This window comes from Sapajus apella, unplaced genomic scaffold, assembly GCF_009761245.1.
Source record: "Sapajus apella isolate SASKATOON/1434 unplaced genomic scaffold, GSC_monkey_1.0 scaffold75, whole genome shotgun sequence".
NCBI classification, from domain to species: Eukaryota; Metazoa; Chordata; class Mammalia; order Primates; family Cebidae; genus Sapajus; species Sapajus apella.
Window position 1 is genome coordinate 4,728,353 of NW_022437015.1, and position 20,823 is coordinate 4,749,175.

The 20,823-nt window shown below is 39.7% G+C and overlaps 1 protein-coding gene across 6 annotated transcripts in view; it reads left to right on the forward strand.

Moving 5' to 3' along the window:
• The first annotated feature begins 351 nt into the window (after positions 1–351).
• Positions 352–20,823, forward strand: part of ATP7A (ATPase copper transporting alpha) — a 154,963-nt gene continuing 134,491 nt past the window's right edge. For 3 of the 6 annotated variants that reach the window (XM_032251352.1, XM_032251349.1, XM_032251354.1), the window contains exons 1-2: positions 352–559; positions 15,316–15,422. The gene's annotated coding sequence lies outside the window, so the exon portion shown is untranslated. The remainder of the gene's footprint in view (positions 560–15,315; positions 15,423–20,823) is intronic. The other 3 variants (XM_032251350.1, XM_032251351.1, XM_032251353.1) reach the window with 3 other exon arrangements.

Genomic DNA, 20,823 nt, shown 5'->3' on the forward strand with positions numbered 1-20,823 from the left:
AACACAGTCTAACAGATGCACGCTAATTTCATGCTGGGCAAAGATGAACTATGTGGAAAATGACTTATAAGGAGCTTTTATGTTACATCTTGGCCTGAGGTTAGGAAACTACAGATGACAAAGGCACTATTTTAGTATGGGTTTTCTAGTTTTATTTTCGTCGTGGAGGCGGGGTGGGGTAGAGGATTCCTACCCGAACAAAAACCCGCCAGAGGCTGCGTGTCGGCCCGGGGGCAGCAGGGGGCGGGAGAAGCTTGACTCTAGATATTGCGTTCCTTTTCACGTGACCTGCCGCTCTCTTTCCCGTGGCCGCCCTGCTTCCGGCAGGGGCATCACCCGGAAGTGGGGGTAGGCGAGGGAGGGAGGGGTGAAGGCGGCTGGTCGCGGCGGCGGCGGAGGGTGGGAAGAGAAGCGGAGGGAGGAGTTGTTGCTGCCGCCGCAGCCGCGGCTGCTGTAACTTCTCCGAATTTGTGAGCTTTGTTGGAGCCTGCGTACGTGGATTTATCTCTGCCACGGTCTGCGTAGCTCCGGAGGTTTAACCATAGGATAGAGAAACCAGGTAAGTCCTACATTGGCTTCCCGTCGTCCTTTTTCGTAGAGGGGGTCTTCTGTGCTGTCAGTTTGTAGTTCGAGTGTGGGAAGAAGGTCATGTTAGTCTGGGGCAGTCTCGAAAGTCTCACTTCTTCACAATTCAGGTATTTACTACACTTATGTTTTACCTCCCCTAACAGGGGATAGACGAGGGAATATTAAATCCTGATCTGTGTCGCTTTCTTGTACCCTCTTGGAGGGAGTGTCCTGATCATCCATGGCCTACGCTACCCAATTAATTGAGGATACAATAAAGTTTGTGGTCGGTATTGGAAATCACATGGACTGGGGTCTTTGCTTAGTGACCCCTCTTTATGCTTTGGAAGCCAAGGTTACTAAAATGACCATAATTGATGAAATAATAATTGAAAAACAGGTGTTTGGCTTCTTGTCTTGCTCGGGGAGCATAAGGTAAACTGAGAGAACACTCTTGTTTCCACTTAGTTTTGTTCATTGTGCCCCCTTTCCAGCAAAGTTACTCTCCATTCTTGTCCAACCCTGTAGCATCTTATCTTTGACCCTTTCTTCGTTGTAGACTTTGAGATTATATTAAGCACAAACACCGTTTCACAATTCAGCATTTTTCCAGGATCTAATCTTTGTTTTAATCACAGACTCTTTATCTACAACAGTATGGCTTTGTATTGAGACTTAATATGTGCAGAACATTGAATTAGATGATAATGAGGTTATTATTTTGCGGGGTGCAGTTAGGGGAGTGATGCACAAGAAATAAGAGTTCCTGACCTCAAAAGAGTTTACATACAGTAGGCTGGGTGCGGTCACGCGTGTAATACCAACACTTTGGCAGGCCAAGGCAGGTGGATCACCTGAGGTCAGGAGTTTGAGACCAGCCTGGCCAACATGGCGAAACCCTGTCTCTACTAAAAATACAAAAATTAGCTGGGTGTGGTGGTGGGCGCCTGTAATCCCAGCTACTTGGGAGACTGAGGCAGGACAATCATTTGAACCTGTGGAGGTTGCAGTGAGCCGAGATCAAGCCATTGCACTCCAGATTGGGCTACAAGAGCAAAACTCTGTCTCCAAACAAGAAAAAAAAGAGTTTACATACAATTGAGTCTGAATTGAGTCTGTTGAATTCAGCCAGGAAAACAATGGTTTCTAGTGGCCCCACTGACTGAATTACTAGGTTGCTTATTGCATCCTATTTAATGGTTATTTTGAACTGGCATCTTATTATATTTAAAATTTTCTTGTGTCTAAGGTCATGACATGAGAGGGCTTTTTTTTTTTTTGTTTGATTTTTTGTACTTGAGGGTCTTGGTGTAATAGGAAAGAAAGATACACGATTACCTAAACATTTAAAAGATCTCACTAACATTATATATTAGAAACAGGAAGTGTTACAAGAGTGCAGGGAAGGGAGCATGTGAACTGGGCCTTGAAAAATAGATAGGGTTTAGTTTTGCAGGAATGGAGGAAGAGCAAGACAGTCCAGATAGAAGAAATAATGTGAGCAAAGCCGTGTGGGTGTCTGGAAAGTTGTCCGACATCCAGTAACACACTGTGTGTCGATATCCCTATGTCTAACAGTCACATCTTCCAAGATGTCACTGATTAAAATCAGAAAAAATATAGAATACAAAAAGCTAGTCAGCTCACAGACGTATCCAACTGCCACCCAGCCAATAAAAAAGCTTATACAGGGGAAAAAATACATGGAAATGACAAAAACAATGTTAATGTATGAGGCTTAATTCTGATGTAAACTCAAATCTAAAACAGAAAATAATGTAAAACTTGCTATACTTTAATTCTGATTGAGTGTTGTGCCTTAAATATAAATTGGAATCGGTTTTTAAATTGTTGGGAATGAATAACATTTTCTGAAGTGAGAACCTGTTCCAGGTTTTCCCCAAGGAATCTCTGCTTTTCCTTTTTTTCTCTAAATTAATTTCTCTTTATTGGTCTTCTTAACTTGATAAGAATTATTCTTTTCTGATCACAGCCTTAGACAGATCTTGATTCCTGCCCTCAAGATAAGGTTAAACAGAATTCCTCCAAAGGATGGGTTAACATCTCTATTCTCTAATGTGGAAGGTTGATTTTCTTTGAAAAAGGCATGCAGAAACAGTAAAATGTGCTTACAAAGTAAGAGAGAGAAAAGAGTGCAAAATAACCCCAGCTAACACACTTCAACCTTCACTTCTGTGAGTGCGGTAAAGGGAATACATTTAAAAAAAATAAATTCCTTATTATAACTGCTTTTATCTATATATTTAAAAGCTCTTGGCAAACTTTATTAATCAAGACTTTTGACATCCTGATGAGTGAAAATAATCTTCATTTGCCTGTTGGGAAAGTAAATTGCAAGGAGAGATTTGTCTGAGTTCATAGAAGCACTAGCACTGTTTGCAAACTGAAGTGATTTCCTAATTTTTATGAGCCCAAATGTATGAGATATTGGTACACATCAGTTTTCACACATACTTCTTTCTTTGAAGGAAATGAGGGTAAAATACCCCATTTTGAGCCAGTTATGTGTACTTGTGTACCATATTTTCTGTCCACGTTTGGAATCATACAGCTATGTCTCAAGGATGAATAAAGAATTTTACTTATTTTTACTATTAATCTCTAGTGTAGAAGTCCAGTTTTTCAGATCTGTAATCAGGAGTACGTTTTTTACAATTTACCAGTTGAAATAAATGGATTATTTTACATTGTAGGGATATTGTTTTAGACTGACCATTAACGTTATTATTATTTTAAAAAGATGTTATTGTTATTATTTATCTTTGTATTTATTTATTTTTAGAGACTGGGCCTCACTCTGTGACCTAGGTTAGGGTGCAGTGGCACAATCAGAACTCACTGTAGCCTTAATCTCCTGGGCTCAAATGATCCTCTGGCCTCTCAAGTAGCTGGAAACACAGGTGCATGCCACCATGCCCAGCTACTTATTTATTAATTAATTATTTTTAAGAGATGGGGCTTGCTTTGTCACCCAGTCTGGAGTGCAGTGGTACCATCATAGCTCACTGCAGCCTCGATCTCCCAGGCCCAATCAGTTCTTCCACCTCAGCCTCCTGAGTAGTTGGGACTATAGGCGTGTGCCACCATTCCCAGCTAATTTTTAAATTTTTTGTAGAGACAGCATTGTGCTGTGTTGTCCAGGCTGGTCTCAAACTCCTGGCCTCAAACAGTCCTCCTGCCTCAGCCTCCCAAAGTGTTGAGATTACAGGTATGAGCCACTGTGCCCAGACCCTTGATTGATTTTGTTTGTAAAAAGGTAAGGTGTTTTCTCCATCTGACTTTGGACCAAGCCAAGAACAGAGCAGAGCCTCCTAAAGACACCCATTACCCTTCTGCTATGCACTTCAACAGCTTGCACAAGGGAACTCACTTGGAGAAACTGTGTAGTTTTAAAGCATATTTTGTGTAAAATAACTTGCTCTGCTATAAACCACCATTAAAGACCAATGTTTTCATTTGGTACTTAAATGTTTTTGGAGTGAAAATTACCAGTAAGGTAACATGACCCCAACAAAAAATATGGTTTAATTATATTAAAGAGTACCATATTGATTTGTCAAAGTTTTGTAACTTAGTAAAGATATTCACTTCCTTGGATTTGTACTTTGTGATTTAGTATGCTGCACTCTGGACTGGTTATGTTAACTGAAAAAATAAAGTACTTACCTGGAAAAAAAAAAAAAAGATAATGTATTTTGTTTTGTACCATCATAATTGCTGCTGATCTTGCATGTGCAGTTGATGTCTGAATCAAAGCAGATATGGAGGCAAGACTATCTGAATTACTTCCCTCCCTTACTCCCACTTGAAAGTTTGCAGAGCACTCATTGTATACTGCTTGGAATTGTGAAGAAAATGGTTTCTGCTTTCTTGAGTGTTCACCTGAAGTGTGCTACCTGCCACTCAGGAGAGGAAAGCATTAAAAGAGCTTCTATTAAGACCTGAGAAACTGTCAACAGAGATATAAGAACAGAGAGAAAGAAGTTAAAAGTGGAAAGCCCACTAAAGAAAATTCTCAGAACTATTTAGGATAAACTTGTAGCTGACCTACAGTGTCATGAGGATACTTAAGAGTTGATCCTTGAACTAACAAAAGCTTAGTTGTTAAAGAATTCTAAGTGTAATCACCTTTGTTGTGGTAGGAATAAGAGAAGATATCTAACTTTTTTGATCATGAGAAAATTGTTTGCTCTAAGACATAAATTTATTGTTAATATTTTAATTATTAAAGTAAGTTATTAAAGTATATGTATTAATTGTTAATGAATGGATTGTATTATTAAAACAATAATATTAAATTATTTGCGTACAGCCAGTTTCTTTTCTTTCTTTCTTTCTTTTTTTTTTTTTTTTTTGAGACAGGGTCTTGCTCTGTTACCCAGCCTGGAGTGCTGCAATGGCATGATCTCAGCTCACTACAACCTCTGCCTCCTGGGCTCAGGTTATCTTCCTACGTTAGCCTCCCAAGTAGCTGGCATGTGCCACCATGCTGTGTTAGTTTTTTTTATTTTTAGTAGAGAATGAGTTTCACCATGTTACCCATGCCGGTCTTGTATTCCTGGCTTAAGCGATCTGCCTGCCTCAGCCTCAGCCTCAGTACTGGGATTACAGGAGTGAGCCATCATTCCTGGCCCACTTTTTTATAATTTTTTATAATTTTATGATTTTACACCATTGGCCTGAAGGAAAAGCCAGCTTCATTTTGACCAATAAATGCTTGCTTCTATTTTGCTGTTAATTCTAAATATTACTTTTTACTTCAGATTTTAGCTACAATATCTTGTTATTAATTTCTAATCACAACTGTAAGTGCATTTCTTATGTCATTAGTAATCAGATTGGTATCATATATCCTCAACTATTGTTCATCTAAAGCAAAGTGTTTATTTTGCACATTTGTTTCTGCCTAGGTCATAATAGGATTAATTTTGGCCACAGAAATCTTTATAGCCTTCAGATAGTTTTAGAGCCTTAAGTTATTTGAGTGATGATGGGAAAAATGGATAATTTATTTAGTACAGAATATTATTTGACCTTGAGTGCCAAGGTATGATTAGAATTGCTTAAGAGTTTGTCCACTGTGTTTATTACAAAAATAACCCACAGATTCCTGTTTCTTCTTTTTTTTTTTCTCTTTTTAGATTCCTTTTTCTTAACATTAGGGCAAGTAATAAGTCATGGGACCATGACTCTTTTACTGTTTTTTTTTTTTTTTGGATGCAAATAAGTGAAGGTAACCAGAACTGTTCCTCTATCTGGTGTGAAAAATAGCTCTGCTACTTTATTGTTTGCATTTTGGTAAGAGTACACATACTCTTTCATAGGGCCAAATTTTATTCCCAGACCTAGCATGTGGTTAAACTGGGATTTAGATCTAGTCAGCCTTGGATTCAGAACCTGTGCTCTTGCCTAACATAAAGGAGCTATATTTTTAAAAGTACATAGACATTTGAGCAAAGTAGGTATATTGAAATTAAGTTCCTTGTTTGCCTTGAAATGGGAAATACTCTTTTATCTTTTAATGTGTGAATGAGCAAATTGATTTTGTGATTAAATGATTAAGATATTGGTAGCTCATAATTTCCTTGGTAATTTTAAGCTAATCTCAAAAGTAAGGAACCATCATTTTGTTTTTAGCTAGTTACATTAGCCAAATATATGCTAGGCCAGGTGCTGTGGCTCATGCCTGTAATCCCAGCACTTTGGAAGGCCGAGGTGGGTAGATCACTTGAAGTCGGCAGTTTGAGGCAAGCCTGGGCAACATGGTGAAACCCTGTCTACTAAAAATACAAAAATTAACTGGGTGTGGTGGTGTGTATCTGTAATCCTAGCTACCTGGGGACCTAAGCAGGATTACTAGAGCCCAGGAGGCGGAGGTTGTAGTGAGCCGAGATTGCACCACTGCACTCCAGCATGGGCAAAGGGGAGTAAAACCATGTCTCAAAAAAAAAAAAAAAAAAAAAAAAAAAGATATGCTAAAACACCTAATGTTTATTTTTGTTTATTTATTTATTTTTGAGATGGAATCATGGTCTGTCACCCAGGCTGAAGTGCCATGGTGTGATCTCAGCTCACTGTAGCCTCTGCCTCCCAGACACTCACGCCTATAATCCCAGTACTTTGGGAGACCATGTCAGGCAGATTGCTTGAGTCCAGGCATTCAAGACCAGCCTGGGTAACAAAGGGATATCTTGTCTCTACAAAAAATACAAAAATTAGCTGAGTGTGGTAGCACGTGCCTGTAGTCCCAGCTACTCAGGAGGCGGAGATGGGAGGATCCCTTGAGCCTGGGAGGTTGAGGCTGCAGTGAGCCAAGATCACGCCACTGCACTCCAGCCTGGGTAAGAGAGTGACAGAGCGAGATCCTATCTTGTCTGGAAAAAAAAAAGAGCCTGTCTTGTCTGGCTCAGTCTAGGTGCTGGACTGTCTGGGTGGGATCCCAGCCCCTCTGCTTACTACTTGTATGACACTGGGCAGATTTCATACCCCTCTGTGCCTCAGTTCCTTCAAATTTGTAAAAATGGGGACAATAACAGTACCTGTCTTGCAGGATTATTAATGATCTAATACATGTACAGCCGTAAGAACAGTGTCTGGCAGATAGTAAACATACAATAAAATGTAGTTACCTTTACTATTTTAATATATTATTTACTGTAAAAGTAATTTTAGCATCCTATGTAATAAAATTATAAATTATAGTTTTGCTATACTATAAATTTAGTAGACTACAGGAACAATAAAGTAATCAATCAATACTTGCAAGCAATATTTAAATTCTCTTTTTAGAAAATTTTTTTGGAGACAGAGTAGCCCAGCGTAGAGTTGCAATGCCACAATCTTGGCTCACTGCAACCTCCGCCTCCCAGATTCAAGTGATTCTCATGCCTCAGCCCCCCGAGTAGCTGGGATTACAGGTGTGTGCCACCACACCTGGCTAATTTATTTATTTTTAGTAGAGACAGGGTTTCGTCATGTTGGCCAGGCTGATCTCCAACTCCCAGCCTCAAGTGATCTGCCCACTTTGGCTTACCAAAGTGCTAGAATTACAGGCTTGAGCTACTGCTTCTGGCCCTGCCACTACGCCTGGCGTAATATTTAATTTCTAAATTACACCATAGAAAATTGGCCAGTGTGGTGGCTCATGCCTATAATCCCAGCACTTTGGGAGGCTAAGGTGGGTAGATTGCGTGAACCCAGAAGTTTCAGACCAGGCTGGGCGACTAAGTGAAACCCCATCTCTACAAAAAAATACAAAAAATAGCTGGGTGTGGTGGTGTGCGCCTGTAGTCCTAGCTACTGGGGAGGTTAAAGTGGGGAGATTGCTTGAGTCTGGGAGATTGAGGCTGCGGTGAGCTGAGATCGTGCCACTGCGCTCCAGCCTGGGCAACAGAGCAAGACCTTGTCTCAAAAAGAAAGAAAGAAAGAAAATGGAAAACTCAGATTGAGAGGGCCCAGTAGCCTACAGTATACCTTCATATGCTAACATGGCATCTTAAATCTCATTATGACAGCTGGCAAATCAAATCACTGTGATGCACTCATCCTATTTTCCTATCAAGAAAACTCATAACAATCTGCTTCTGTAATTAGCCACAGGCTCTGGGCCATTGAGATGTTCCGCATTCCCTAATTGTCAAATGCTGAACCATACTTCTACTGGATAAGTTGTGAGACAATGTAAGCAAGGGAAAAGGCCTTATGTATGTCTAACCTACTCTGAAAATAGCTGCATTCTTACAAAGTTGTGTGTAAATTCAATTTTTACAAAGCATGTCAGCATTTTGATTAGTAAATTTTTATTTTGTGCTTATTGTATATCCAATGTTTATGGTGAGCTGTACAAAGAAGCATAAGGTGTATGCTCCCACGTCTAGCAAGAGAAAGAAGTTTAATACCAAGCAGAGAGAAATTAGGTACTACTAAACTATGAAACTGATTCCAGGGTATTTGGAATTTAAAAAGAAAGTGGCTAGGAGTATTTGACATGATTTTTCATGAAGGAGGTGGGACGGAAATCAGTTCATTTACTTACTCAATAGTAATTTATTTATTTAAGACAAAGGCTTGCTCTGTCGCCACACTGGAGAGCAATGGCACGGTCTCGGCTCACTGCAACCTCCGCCTCCTGGGTTCAAGCAATTCCCCTGTCTCAGCTTCCCAAGTAGCTGGGATTGCAGGCATGCACCACCACATCTGGCTAATTTTCTGTATTTTAGTAGAGACGAGGTTTCACCATGTTGACCAGGATGATCTTGATCTCCTTACCTCGTGATCCGCCAGTCTCGGTCTCCCAAACTACTGGGATTACAGGCATGAGTCACTGCGCCTGGCCTCAACAGTGATTTATTGAGTAGCTACCATGTTCACTGGTGGTATGATAGTGAACAGAAGAGATATGGTCCTGCTTTTGTGGAGCTTACGCAATAGTGAAGTAATAGGACTTAAATATGTGCAAGAAAACATTCTAGGTGAGGGGACCAGTTCTAAACAAAGTCATAGAAATAAATGGTAAGATCATGGACTGTATGGCAATCAGTGAAGGGACTTGCCTGACTGTAGTAGAGATTTTATGCTGGGGAGGAGCATTGCAAGTGATAAATGTGGACCATCTTTTGAATGCTTTGAAGAACTATTTAAGTCTCTCTAAAAGTCCTTTGGATATACTGTTTTGGAGAGGGTTTGGGGTTTTGGGGTCATACTACCTTGGTTTGATCTCATCTCCACTCTAATGAATTTTATTATTAAAAATTTTTTTTTTTGTTTTTTCTTTTTTTCTTTTTCTTTTTTTTTTGAGATGGAGTTTCACTCTTGTTACCCAGGCTGGAGTGCAATGGCGCAATCTCAGCTCACCGCAACCTCCGTCTCCTGGGTTCAGGCAATTCTCCTGCCTCAGCCTCCCGAGTAGCTGGGATTACAGGCATGTGCCACCATGCCCAGCTGATTTTTTGTATTTTTAGTAGAGACGGGGTTTCACCATGTTGACCAGGATGGCCTCGATCTCTTGACCTCGTGATCCACCCGCCTCGGCCTCCCAAAGTGCTGGGATTACAGGCGTGAGCCACCGCGCCCGGCCTTTTTTGTTTTTTCTAATGAATTTTATAGTAAGTTTTATGTTTATGTTTAGAATTTTATGGTAAGTTTTCTCAGTGACACAACTCTATAGGCAATAAAATGATACTTACACTGAGTGGCTAAGGTCAGTAACACTTGTATCGGTTAAGCAATTTGCGCAGGAGGTCCAAGGAAAGGTTGGAAGAAATAAAAAGAGGTTAGGCAAGGAAAGAGAAATAAATGCATTTTGTGATGGTTGGTAGAATGTCATCAGAAATGTATTAAAGCAAAACTATACATTTGCCTAGCTTTTGTTTCTAGTTGTGTTTCTTTTCTTTCTTTCTTTCTTTTTTCTTTTTGTGACGGAGTCTTGCTCTGTCGCCCAGGCTGCAGTGCTCACTGCAACCTCCGCCTCCTGGGTTCAAGCAATTCTTTTGCCTCAGCTTCCTACAGGTGTGCGCCACCACGCCCGGCTAATTTTTACATTTTTGGTAGAGACAGGGTTTCACCATGTTGGTCAGGCTGGCCTCTAGCTCAACCTCATGATCCACCCGCCTCCCAAAGTGCTGGAATTATAGGCGTGAGGCACCGCACCTGGCCCTAGTTGCGTTTCATTAACAGTAGTGTGTTTTCCTTGTCTAAATATGAGGAAGATAAACTTAACTGCAGCTATTTGACTTGGACATAAGAGAGCTAACAATGGTTGGCTTAGTTTATGTTCTATTTGAAGCATTTGGTCAATTTTAGATTACCTTGTATATTTGAAGCATCTGGCTAGACCAGTTGTGTCCCAGTTTTGTATTTCACCTAAATTCAACTTGGTCAGAAGCTTATGTAAGTAAGTATTGTTTGTAACCTGTATTAGTACTCTCTTAACATGGCTTAAGGCATAAATGGACTGCCAAATTAATACCTGCTATGACCTGTATTTTTTCTTACCTTTGGATTTAATGTAAGTATAATAATACTCTAAGAACATTTGACAGTATTGTTCAGGAACTTTTTTTTGGAGACAGGATCTGGCTTTATTGCCCAGGCTAGAGTGCAGTGGCACAATTACAGCTCACTGCAGCCTCAACCTCCTGGGCTCAAGCGATCCTCCTACTTTAGCATCCCAAGTAGATAGGACCACAGGCATGTGCCACCATGCCTGGCTAATTAAAAAAATTTTTTTGTAGAGGGGGGTTCTTACTTTGCCCAGGCTGGTTTTGAACTCCTGGGTTCAAGTGATTCTCCTGCTTCAGCCTTCCCAAAGTGCTGGGAGTACACAGGTATGAGCCATCATGTACAGCTGCTTATTCAGGTGCTTTTAAGACATTTTTTCCACCAGAAAAGTAGAAATGATCATATCAGACCACCTTTGTCTCCTCCCAATCTTTTGTTATGGTGATCTTTAACCTTGTTATAAGGAGGAGCTTCTTTTAATCTCAGTCATGAGATCAGGGCAGATACTGACAGTGTAGCTCCTGAGAAATAGTTGCTGGCTGTGCTATTCTTCCTTTCACACTGGGAATCTTAGCTGAGATTGTAGCAGAGATAAGACACTGTGGGGAACCAACATGGAGTTTTATAGGAGGTGAGGTATCTAGATCTACCAGTAGATCTCGATTTGCAGGTTTGAGACTCCTACCTTATTTCATCCATGGCTGTTGCGTTATACAAATCTAGTGGGCAGCAGCCACTGTCTGTAAAAATTATGACATGGACTTATGCAATGTGGCAACCCTGGAAGCTACCCAAACCACTTGTGTTTCTAGTCCTGTATTCCTTTCAATACCTACTACATACAGCAGCCATGATAGTCCCAACACGTTTATCATTTGAATCTCTTTGCTTCCCACTTTAAGACTCCCCTTTAATCCAACAGATAAAATTTACATCTTTGTCTAAGGATTTCAAGGAGTCGCATAAATGTTCTTTTTCTATTTAAGTGTGCCCATCAAAGAAAATGATAATACCTGCCCCGTCTAATTCACAGGTTATCAGTATCAAGTAGAATAATGTATGCAAAAATACTTCATAAATTAAAGAATGCTACACAAATATAATATTCTTTTTGGATGTATTATGTTGTAGTGGAAAGAACACTAATTTGAATCAGATTTCTGGCATCTCAGTTCATTTTGCTATTAACAAACTGTGACTTTGGACAAATTACTTTGTGCTTTGGGGGCTTTGTTTCCTTACCTATAAAAGGAAACTAATAATGCCATTCCTATCTACCCAGAAACCTGAGTTATTTTTCCCTCCCTCCACATTCAATCACCAAATTTATTGTCTAGTTCTTAAAATTTCTTAAATTGGTCTTCTCCTCTCTGTCTCCATTCAGTTCCTAATCATTTCCCTTTGGGGCAGGAGCCTGTTAAAAAAATTGTGGTAAAATATACGTAATATAATATTGACCATTTTAACATTTTTTTTTTTTTTTTGAGACAGAGTCTCGCTCTGTCACCCAGGATGGAGTGCAATGGTGTGATCTCTGCTCACTGCAACCTCTTCCTCCCAGGGTCAAGCAATTCTTCTGCCTCAGCCTCCTGAATAGGTTGGATTATGGGCACATGCCACCCCTGGCTAATTTTTATATTTTTGTAGAGTCGGGATTTCACCATGTTGGCCAGGCTGGTTTCAAACTCCTGACCTCAAATGATCTCCCCGCCTTGGCCTCCCAAAGTGCTAGGATTGCAGGCATGAGCCATTGTGCCCGACCCCATTTTAACCATTTTTAAAGGTACAAGTCAGTGACATTGAGTACATTATCAATGTTGTACAATCATTACGGCTATGCATTTCCAGACTTTTTTCATCATCCCAAACTGAAACTCTGTACCCATTGAATAATAGCTTCTCATTCTGCCTTCTCTCACCCCCTAGTAAACTCATTCTGCTTTCTGTCTCTATGAATTTACCTAGTCTAGGTACTTTTTGAAAAATACTTTTGATGTTTATTTTTGATTCAGAGGGTACATGTCCAGGTTTGTTACCTGGGTATATTGTATGATGTTGAGGTTTGGAGTACAACTGATCCTGACATCTAGGTACTGAGCAGAGGACACAATAGTTTTTCAGCCCTTGCCCCACTCCCTCCCCACCCAGTAGTCCCTAGTATCTATGGTTGCCATCTTTATGTCTATGAGTACCCAATGTTTAGCTACCACTTATAAGTGAGAACATGTGGTATTTATAAGTGAGAACAGGTAGTATTTGGTTTTTTGTTCTGTGTTAGTTTGCACAGGATAATGGCCCCCAGCTTATTCCATGTTGCTGCAAAGGACATGATTTTATTTTATTTTTTATGGCTGCGTGGTATTCCATGGTGTGTATATACCACATTTTCTTTATCCAGTCCGCCATTGATGGGCACCTAGGTTGATTCTATGTCTTTACTATTGTGAATAGTGCTGCAGTAGACATACAAGTGCATGTCTCCTTTTGGTAGTACAATTTATTTTCATTTGTATATATACTCAGTAATGGGATTGCTGGGTCAAACGGTAGTTCTGTTTTAAGTTCTTTGAGAAATCTCCGAACTGCTTTCCACAGTGGCTGAACTAATTTACATTCCCACCAACAGTATGTAAGCATTTCTAGGTAGTTTTAATAAACAGAATCATACAATATTTGCCTTTTTGTGTCTGGCTTATTTTACTTAGCATAATGTCTCAAAGTTTTATCCATGTTGTAGTATGTATGAGAATTTCATTCCTTTTTATGGCTGAATAATACTCCATTGTTGGGTGATAACATTTTAACTGGTCTTCCTAACTCCAGGCTTGCCCCTATCAAATTTGTCCTTCATGATCTGACCTCACTTACCTTTACAACCTCCTTGTTACCATTCATGCTATATGCCTCAGCCATACCAGCGGTAGTCCTTAAATATGCCATGCTGTTTGACAACTCTGTAACTTTATTCATGGCTCCTTTGTCTGAAATTTATTTCCATTCCTGTGGAAAACTCCTACTCAGTCTTCAAGACCCAGTTTACCTAACAATAGTGGAAATGATACATTCATATAGTGGACTTCTCATCAGCCTTTAAGAATTATGGCATATATATTAGTGGTTGAAAGCACAGACTCTGGACCAGGCTTACTGGGATCAAATTTCAAATTTGTCACTTACTAACTATGTGACCTTGGGAAAGTTCCTTAACCTCTCTGTATCTCAATTTTGTCATCTATAAAACAGGCATAGTAATTGTATCTATCCCATGAGGTTCTTGTCAACGTTTGATTACTTAAAACTATTAGCTAGGCTGGGCGCAGTGGCTCACGCCTGTAATCCCAGCACTTTGGGAGGCCGAGGTGGATGGATCACTTGAGATCAGGAGTTTGACACTAGCCTGGCCAACGTGGCCAAACCTTGTCTCTACTAAAAAAAAAAATATATATATATATATATATATATATATATATATATATATATAAATTAGCCAGGTGTGGTGGTGGGCACCTGTAATCCTAGGTACTTGGGAGATTGAGGCAGGAGAATCATGCAAACCCAGGAGGTGGAGGCTGTGGTGAGCTAAGATCATGCTACTGCACTCCAGCCTGGGCAACAGAGCCAGATTCTCTCAACAAAAATAAAAATAAAAATAAAAATAAAAATATTAGCTATTGTCTTTTATTTATTTTTTAGTTTTTAAATTTTTTGTAGAGACGGGGTCTTGCTATGTTGCTCAGGCTGATCTTGAACTCCTGGCCTCAAGGAGTCCTCCTGCCTTGGCCCCTTAAAGTGCTGGGGTTACAGGTGTGAGTCACCATGCTCTGCCAAAAGTATTAGCTATTGATATATATTAATATTTACTGTCATAGAAAAAACGTTTATTATATAGTGTTAAATGAAAAGAAACATGCTATAAAACAGAGTATTATATCATTTTTGTTAAAAATCTGTATGTTGTTGGGTGTGGTGGCTCACACCTATAATCCCAACACTTTGGGAGGAGCAGGCAGGAGTGTTGCTTGAGGCTGGGAGTTTAAGCAGCCTGGGCAATATAGGGAAACCTCATCTCTACAAAAAATAAAAAATTAGCTGGGCATGTGGTACATGCCTGGAGTCCCAGCTACTCAGGAGGCTGAGGTGGGAGGATTGCTTGAGCCTAGAAGGCCGAGGCTGCAGTGAGCTGTTACTGTGCCATTGCACTCCAGCCTGGGCAACAGAGTGAGACCCTGTCTCAAAAAAATGTGTGTTTATATGTATACACACATATTATACCCTCCTAGAATTACACACACACACACACACACACACACACACACACGCACCCCTCAACATGTTAGCCTTTATTATTTCTCAGTGATAAACCAATCGATTGTTTATTTTTTATATTTGCTTATCTATATTTTCTGTTTTTCTCCATTTGACATCGATTTCTTACATTGGAGAAGGTGAAAAAAACACAATTAAAGCATCTCTTCTGTGAAGCCTTCCCTGAATTCCCTTCCTTCATCCTTTAGGCCACCAGCATACCTTGCATCCCTGAACTACTTAAAGCCTGTGTTGTATTCATTTACCTTTTAATTCCCAACTGAGACTAGTTCAGAGCCTAAAAGATACATATACTTAGCCATATTAGTAAGGCAAAAATGGAATTAGGTCCAGGCATTTTACATGTTATTTCATATACACCATTCAACAGTCTCATGAATAAGAGTTATCTGTATTTTTCAGATGAGGAAACTGAGCATCAGAAGAGACCAAACAATTTGCTGAAGGTATACAACTAACTCTTAAGCAACAGAGTTTGGATTCAAATTCAAGTCTGTTTGATACCAAAGGTATTCTTTTCAATGTATATTGAATGAATGAATGAATGATCTAATAAATGTATCTACTCTCAGATGACATAATTTGTAAGAGATTTTTGGTAAACAAATATGCTATATGAATGTAAAGATATGTTATTGTTATTTTCTGTTATAGTTCCATTTGCACCCTAGATTGTGACTAGGCAAATCAGCTTTCCTTCTCCCATGCACAATTTTTTCCCTTTATTATTATAAATTGGCAGTTTTGGTTCTCCATTTGTCTTTTTATACTGCCCATGCTCTTTCCACTCTTTAGGAACCTGACTCATAATTATGATATGAAGCTTTTCAGATTAATCTAGCCATGTTTGTCAAATTTACTGTTGTGTGTGCATGTTCAGGAAACTAATTTAAAAATATCTGGCGAGATATAATTTGTTTCAGTGATGCCAAAGTATGGTTATTTCTAGTTTAATCTCTTTACCCTTTTCTTTTTTTTCTTCTTTCTCTTTGTTTTTTAAGACAGAGCCTGTTTACCTTTTTTGTGCTGATATGTCCATATTTAATTTCCTTCATATATATTTATATTGATTTCAAAAGAAGGTGTCGTCAATGATAAAACATTAGACACAATTAGTTTTTAGACAGAGGATCTTAGTAAGTTCAGCTTATGTCTTATTTAGGTTTATGTTTTTGTGTGTATGTGCACACACATGTACGTGTGTATAGCCTTCATCAAAAGAAAAAGTACAGATAGTCAAGAGGTGTTTTAATAGTTTATTTCACAGATACAACAGAATATACTGAAGCAAAATTTAGAATTTGATTACAGCTTGACTCCCTACAATTTTTTTTCAGAATTAAAAAGATGAATCCCCTTTTAATCAAACTAACTGAAAGGAATATCTACTCTGTGAAAATTACCTGTCTAAAATGGGGGGGAAATAATTCCCTTTTAAGTAAAGCACCTTTAAAATTCTGCCAGAACCAGGTTTCTAAAGATTTCAACCTATTTTTGTAGTGTTAGTTTTGTGAGATGACAAAGTTCATCTTAGTGATTTCTAACTAAGGAAATACACAACCACAGAACTGAGGAATGGATTATGGAAAGGGAAACTTCCTGCAATTTATGATGAATTTACAGAAATAGTAAATATTTAAATTCCATAAATATTGTTGCTGATAGTTACTTGTCTTGATTTCTGTTGAACAAGTGTGCATTTGAATTAGCACACAATTCCTTTTATTCCTAACAATTCAGTATATTTTCCATAGCCATCAATATTTGGGATTCTGCTTGCTTATGATTACAAATCACTTGAAACCTGCCAGTTGAAAACTCTCAAGGGTATGAAATGATATGGGCCTTCTGTGAATTCATTCTTTTTTATCTGTGTAAAATACTTGGCTAAGCAGTTGTCCTTGACAATTTTAAATTACTGTTTCCTTTCTTAAAAACTCCTTTCCTGAAGCTGATCTCCTACGCATTTCCAGTACATAGTTTTTCATCCTTATCTGCCCTGACAGTGATTAAGCTTTGAACAAGAGAGAGTGTTACCAGATTTTGACCTTTATTGGCCTAAGCCTTTTTTTTTTCTTTTTCTTTTTTTTTTTTTTTTTCCCAAGATGGAGTCTTGCTCTGTTTCCTAGGCTGGAGTGAGTGGCATGATCTTGGCTCAGTGCAACCTCCACCTCCCGGGTTCAAGTGATTTTCCTGCCTCAGCCCCAGGAGTAGCTGGGACTACAGGCATGCACCACCACACCTGGCTAATTTTTGTATTTTGGGTAGAGATGGGGTCTCACCATGTTGACCAGGCCAGTCTCAAACTCCCGACCTCAGGGGAACTGAACTCCTGAACTCCTGACCTAGGCTTCCCAGAGTGCTGAAATTATAGGAATGAGCCACCGAGCCTGGCCAGCCTAAGTCTTTAAAACAGGACATGAAAGGAATTGAAAGGTTGGGTATGGGTGGGGATGTAGATCTAGACTATATTTGTGGAATGTTTGCTTCCTTCATGCTGAAAATTGTTCTTTGGACCTTGGGGTGAAAAGAGAAAATATATGAAAAATAAGAATGTTATGAAAAGCCTAAGTATTCTGAAAAATACATCAGTATACTACTTTGTAATCATACCATGTAAATATTTCAGTTATAAAAACTATAGATTTTCTCCCAATATGTCAACTGCTTTAAGAAAGTATTGGCAAGACCGATTATATTCTTTCCTAAGAGGAAAGATAACTTTGCACAACCACCAAGATGGTTTACTAACATACACCACATATGAAGAGTTTTATAGTCTTCACCAACATGAGTCAAATGCTAGTGCGTATAGGGTTGGTGGTATAAACCTACCTGGTACCTTTTTGGTTTTCCTGATTAAATGGTGCTAATGAAGCCAGGGTTATAGGCTTCTTCTCTGTGGGAGTCACTTCTCCTTTGGAGTCATTGGGTATACCACTAACTTTGCTCCACAGTTTTCCGAATGCAGTTTGTTCATCCAGTAAGGGAGACTAGTACAGAGTAAAAACTGCTCAGCAAAAAGCCATCATCAGTACCCATGCCCTTATCCTCCTGATGGGGAGGGGAGGGTCTGTAATATCCAGGCTTTCAAACTTGCATATACATTTTTATTATTTATCAATGGAGGGTGCACTTAGAAATTTATTTCTTTGAACTTCTGCAGTATTCTGCTTATAAAGTGTTTCTGTGACTACTTGAACCTGGGAGGCGGAGGTTGCAGCGAGCCGAGATCATGCCATTGCATTCCAGCCCGGGCAACGGTGTGAGACTCTGTGTCTAAATAAATAAGTAAGCAAGTAAGTAAGTGTTTCTGCGGTTTCAACTCTAGGTCCCTTTTCACCTTTATCTCCAGACTCTTTTGTCTCAAAAGTTTATGCTCTCAGAGAACTAAGGAAAGACTTGGCTCATTATATGTATTTGCAGAAAGTAATAAGACTTTTTTTTCATCTCCGTAAAGTGATCTCAATAAATTTCTCTAGAGTGACAAATCTACAGTTTCAGAATTGAAACTAAACAACTCTTTTGGGGTTTATTAGATTCTTCTATATTAAGTAGAGCAGTTTTAGGTGAGCCTCTGGCAATCTCAAGAAACTGAGTTTCCATTGTGGCTCATAGTCTTTTGTAATCTGTACAAATCTATAGTATCTTTTATTGAGTATCACCGAAGAATGAGGTATTTTGGAGAAGGGAATTTCCAAATAACTGAAGTATACCCTTTACATTTTTGTCATTCAGAGATCTTAATGAGGATCTGATGCATAGATCCTACAAAGGCATCCTTGAAATACATTTGCTTTTCCAAAATAAAAATTCTTTTTTTTTCTGATTAGAACATTGATAAATGGTCAATGTAAAAACAAAATCCAGTCAATATTTATTTATTCATTTACTTTTTGAGACGGAGTCTTGTTCTGTTGCATAGGCAGTGGGGCAGTCTCAGCTCACTGCAACCTCTGTCTCCCAAGTTCAAAAGATTCTCTTGCCTCAGCCTCCCGAGTTGCTGGGATTACAGGTGCCTACCACCATGCTCATCTAATTTTTGTATTTTTAGTAGAGACAGGGTTTCGCCGTGTTGGCCAGGCTGGTCTCAAACTCCTGACCTCAAGTGATCTGCCCACCTCAGCCTCCCAAAGTGCTGGGATTATAGGCATGAGCCACCTCCCCCAGCCCCAGTCAATATTTAGATATCTCTCCTTTCTGAGATTTATTTTTTCTTGCAGTGTTTAGCAGTCTTTTTTTTGAGACAGAGTCTCTGTCATCCAGGCTGAAACACAGTAGTGCAATCTTAGCTCACTGCAACCTCCACCTCCCTGGTTCAAGAGATTCTCCTGCCCCAGTCTCCCAAGTAGCTGGGATTACAGGTGCACACCATCACACCCGGCTAATTTTTGTGTTGTGTCACCATTTTGGCTAGGCTGGTCTTGAACTCCTGATTGCAAGTGATCCTCCTGCCTCAGCCTCCCAAAATTTTGGGATTACATACGTGAGCCACCACGCCCAGCTCACTACTTGATTTTGTACATTCCTTTGTATGGTTATTGTCTGTCTCCCACACAAGAATGTGAGCCCAAGAAAGAAGAGACAGTGACCCTCTTCACTGCTGTATCACCAGTACCTAGATTAGTACCTGAAACAAAATAGGACTTCTATAATTATGTGCTGACTAAATGAAGAAAGCAGAAATCACTGTGAATTCCACCATCCAGGGATTAGCCACTGTTAAGATTCTGATATCCTTCCTTTCCCTTTCCCTTTCCCCTTTTCCCCCTTTTCCCATTTCCTTTTTCCCCTTTCCCCTTTCCCTCCTTCCTTCCTTCCTTCCTTCTTTCTTTCTCTCTCTCTCTCTCCCCTCCCTCCCTCCCTTCCTCCCTTCCTTCCTTCCTTTTTTCTTTCTCTTTCTCTCTCTCTCTCCCCCCTTTCCTCCCTCCTCCCTTCTTTCCTTCCTTCCTTCCTTCCTTCCTTCCTTCCTTCCTTCCTTCCTTCCTTCCTTCCTTCCTTTTTTCCTTTCCTTTTCTTTCCTCCCCTTTCTTTCTTTGGAGTTTCACTCTGGTTACCCAGGCTGGAATGCAATAGCGCGATCTTGGCTCTCCGCAACCTCTGCCTCCTGGGTTCAAGCGATTCTTCTGCCTCAGTCTCCTGAGTAGCTGGGATTATAGGCATGCACCACCATGCCCGGCTAATTTTATATTTTTTTAGTAGAGATGGGGTTTCTCTATGTTGGTCAGGCTGGTCTCAAACTCCCAACCTCAGGTGATCCGCCTGCCTCGGCTTCCCAAAGTACTGGGATTACAGGTGTGAGCCACTGTGCCCGGCCTCTTTTTTTAAAAGAGCAACTGATCTGGTATGATTTATAACAAAAGTATTTTCCTCTTACATACACATTCACATGTGTATATATAAATTTATACAACATTTTAATAAAAATAGGACTATTGTCAATGTTTGACTTTGTAGCCTCTTTTTTTCACTTAACTCATCACAGACATAATGTCATTAAGCAAACAACTATGGTTTTTTTTTTTTTTTTTTTTTGTGACGGAGTTTCGCTCTTTTTGCCCAGGCTGGAGTGCAATGGCGCGATCTCGGCTCACCGCAACCTCCGCCTCCTGGGTTCAGGCAATTCTCCTGCCTCAGCCTCCTGAGTAGCTGGGATTACAGGCACACGCCACGATGCCCAGCTAATTTTTTGTAGTTTTAGTAGAGATGGGGTTTCACTATGTTGACCAGGATGGTCTCAATCTCTTGACCTCGTGATCCACCCGCCTTGGCCTCCCAAAGTGCTGGGATTACAGGCGTGAGCCACCACTCCCGGCCACAACTATGTGTTTTTAATGGAGATATGACAATATATTTTTCCAATTCCATATTGATATTTAGGTTGGTTCCAGTTTTTCACTCACATAAACA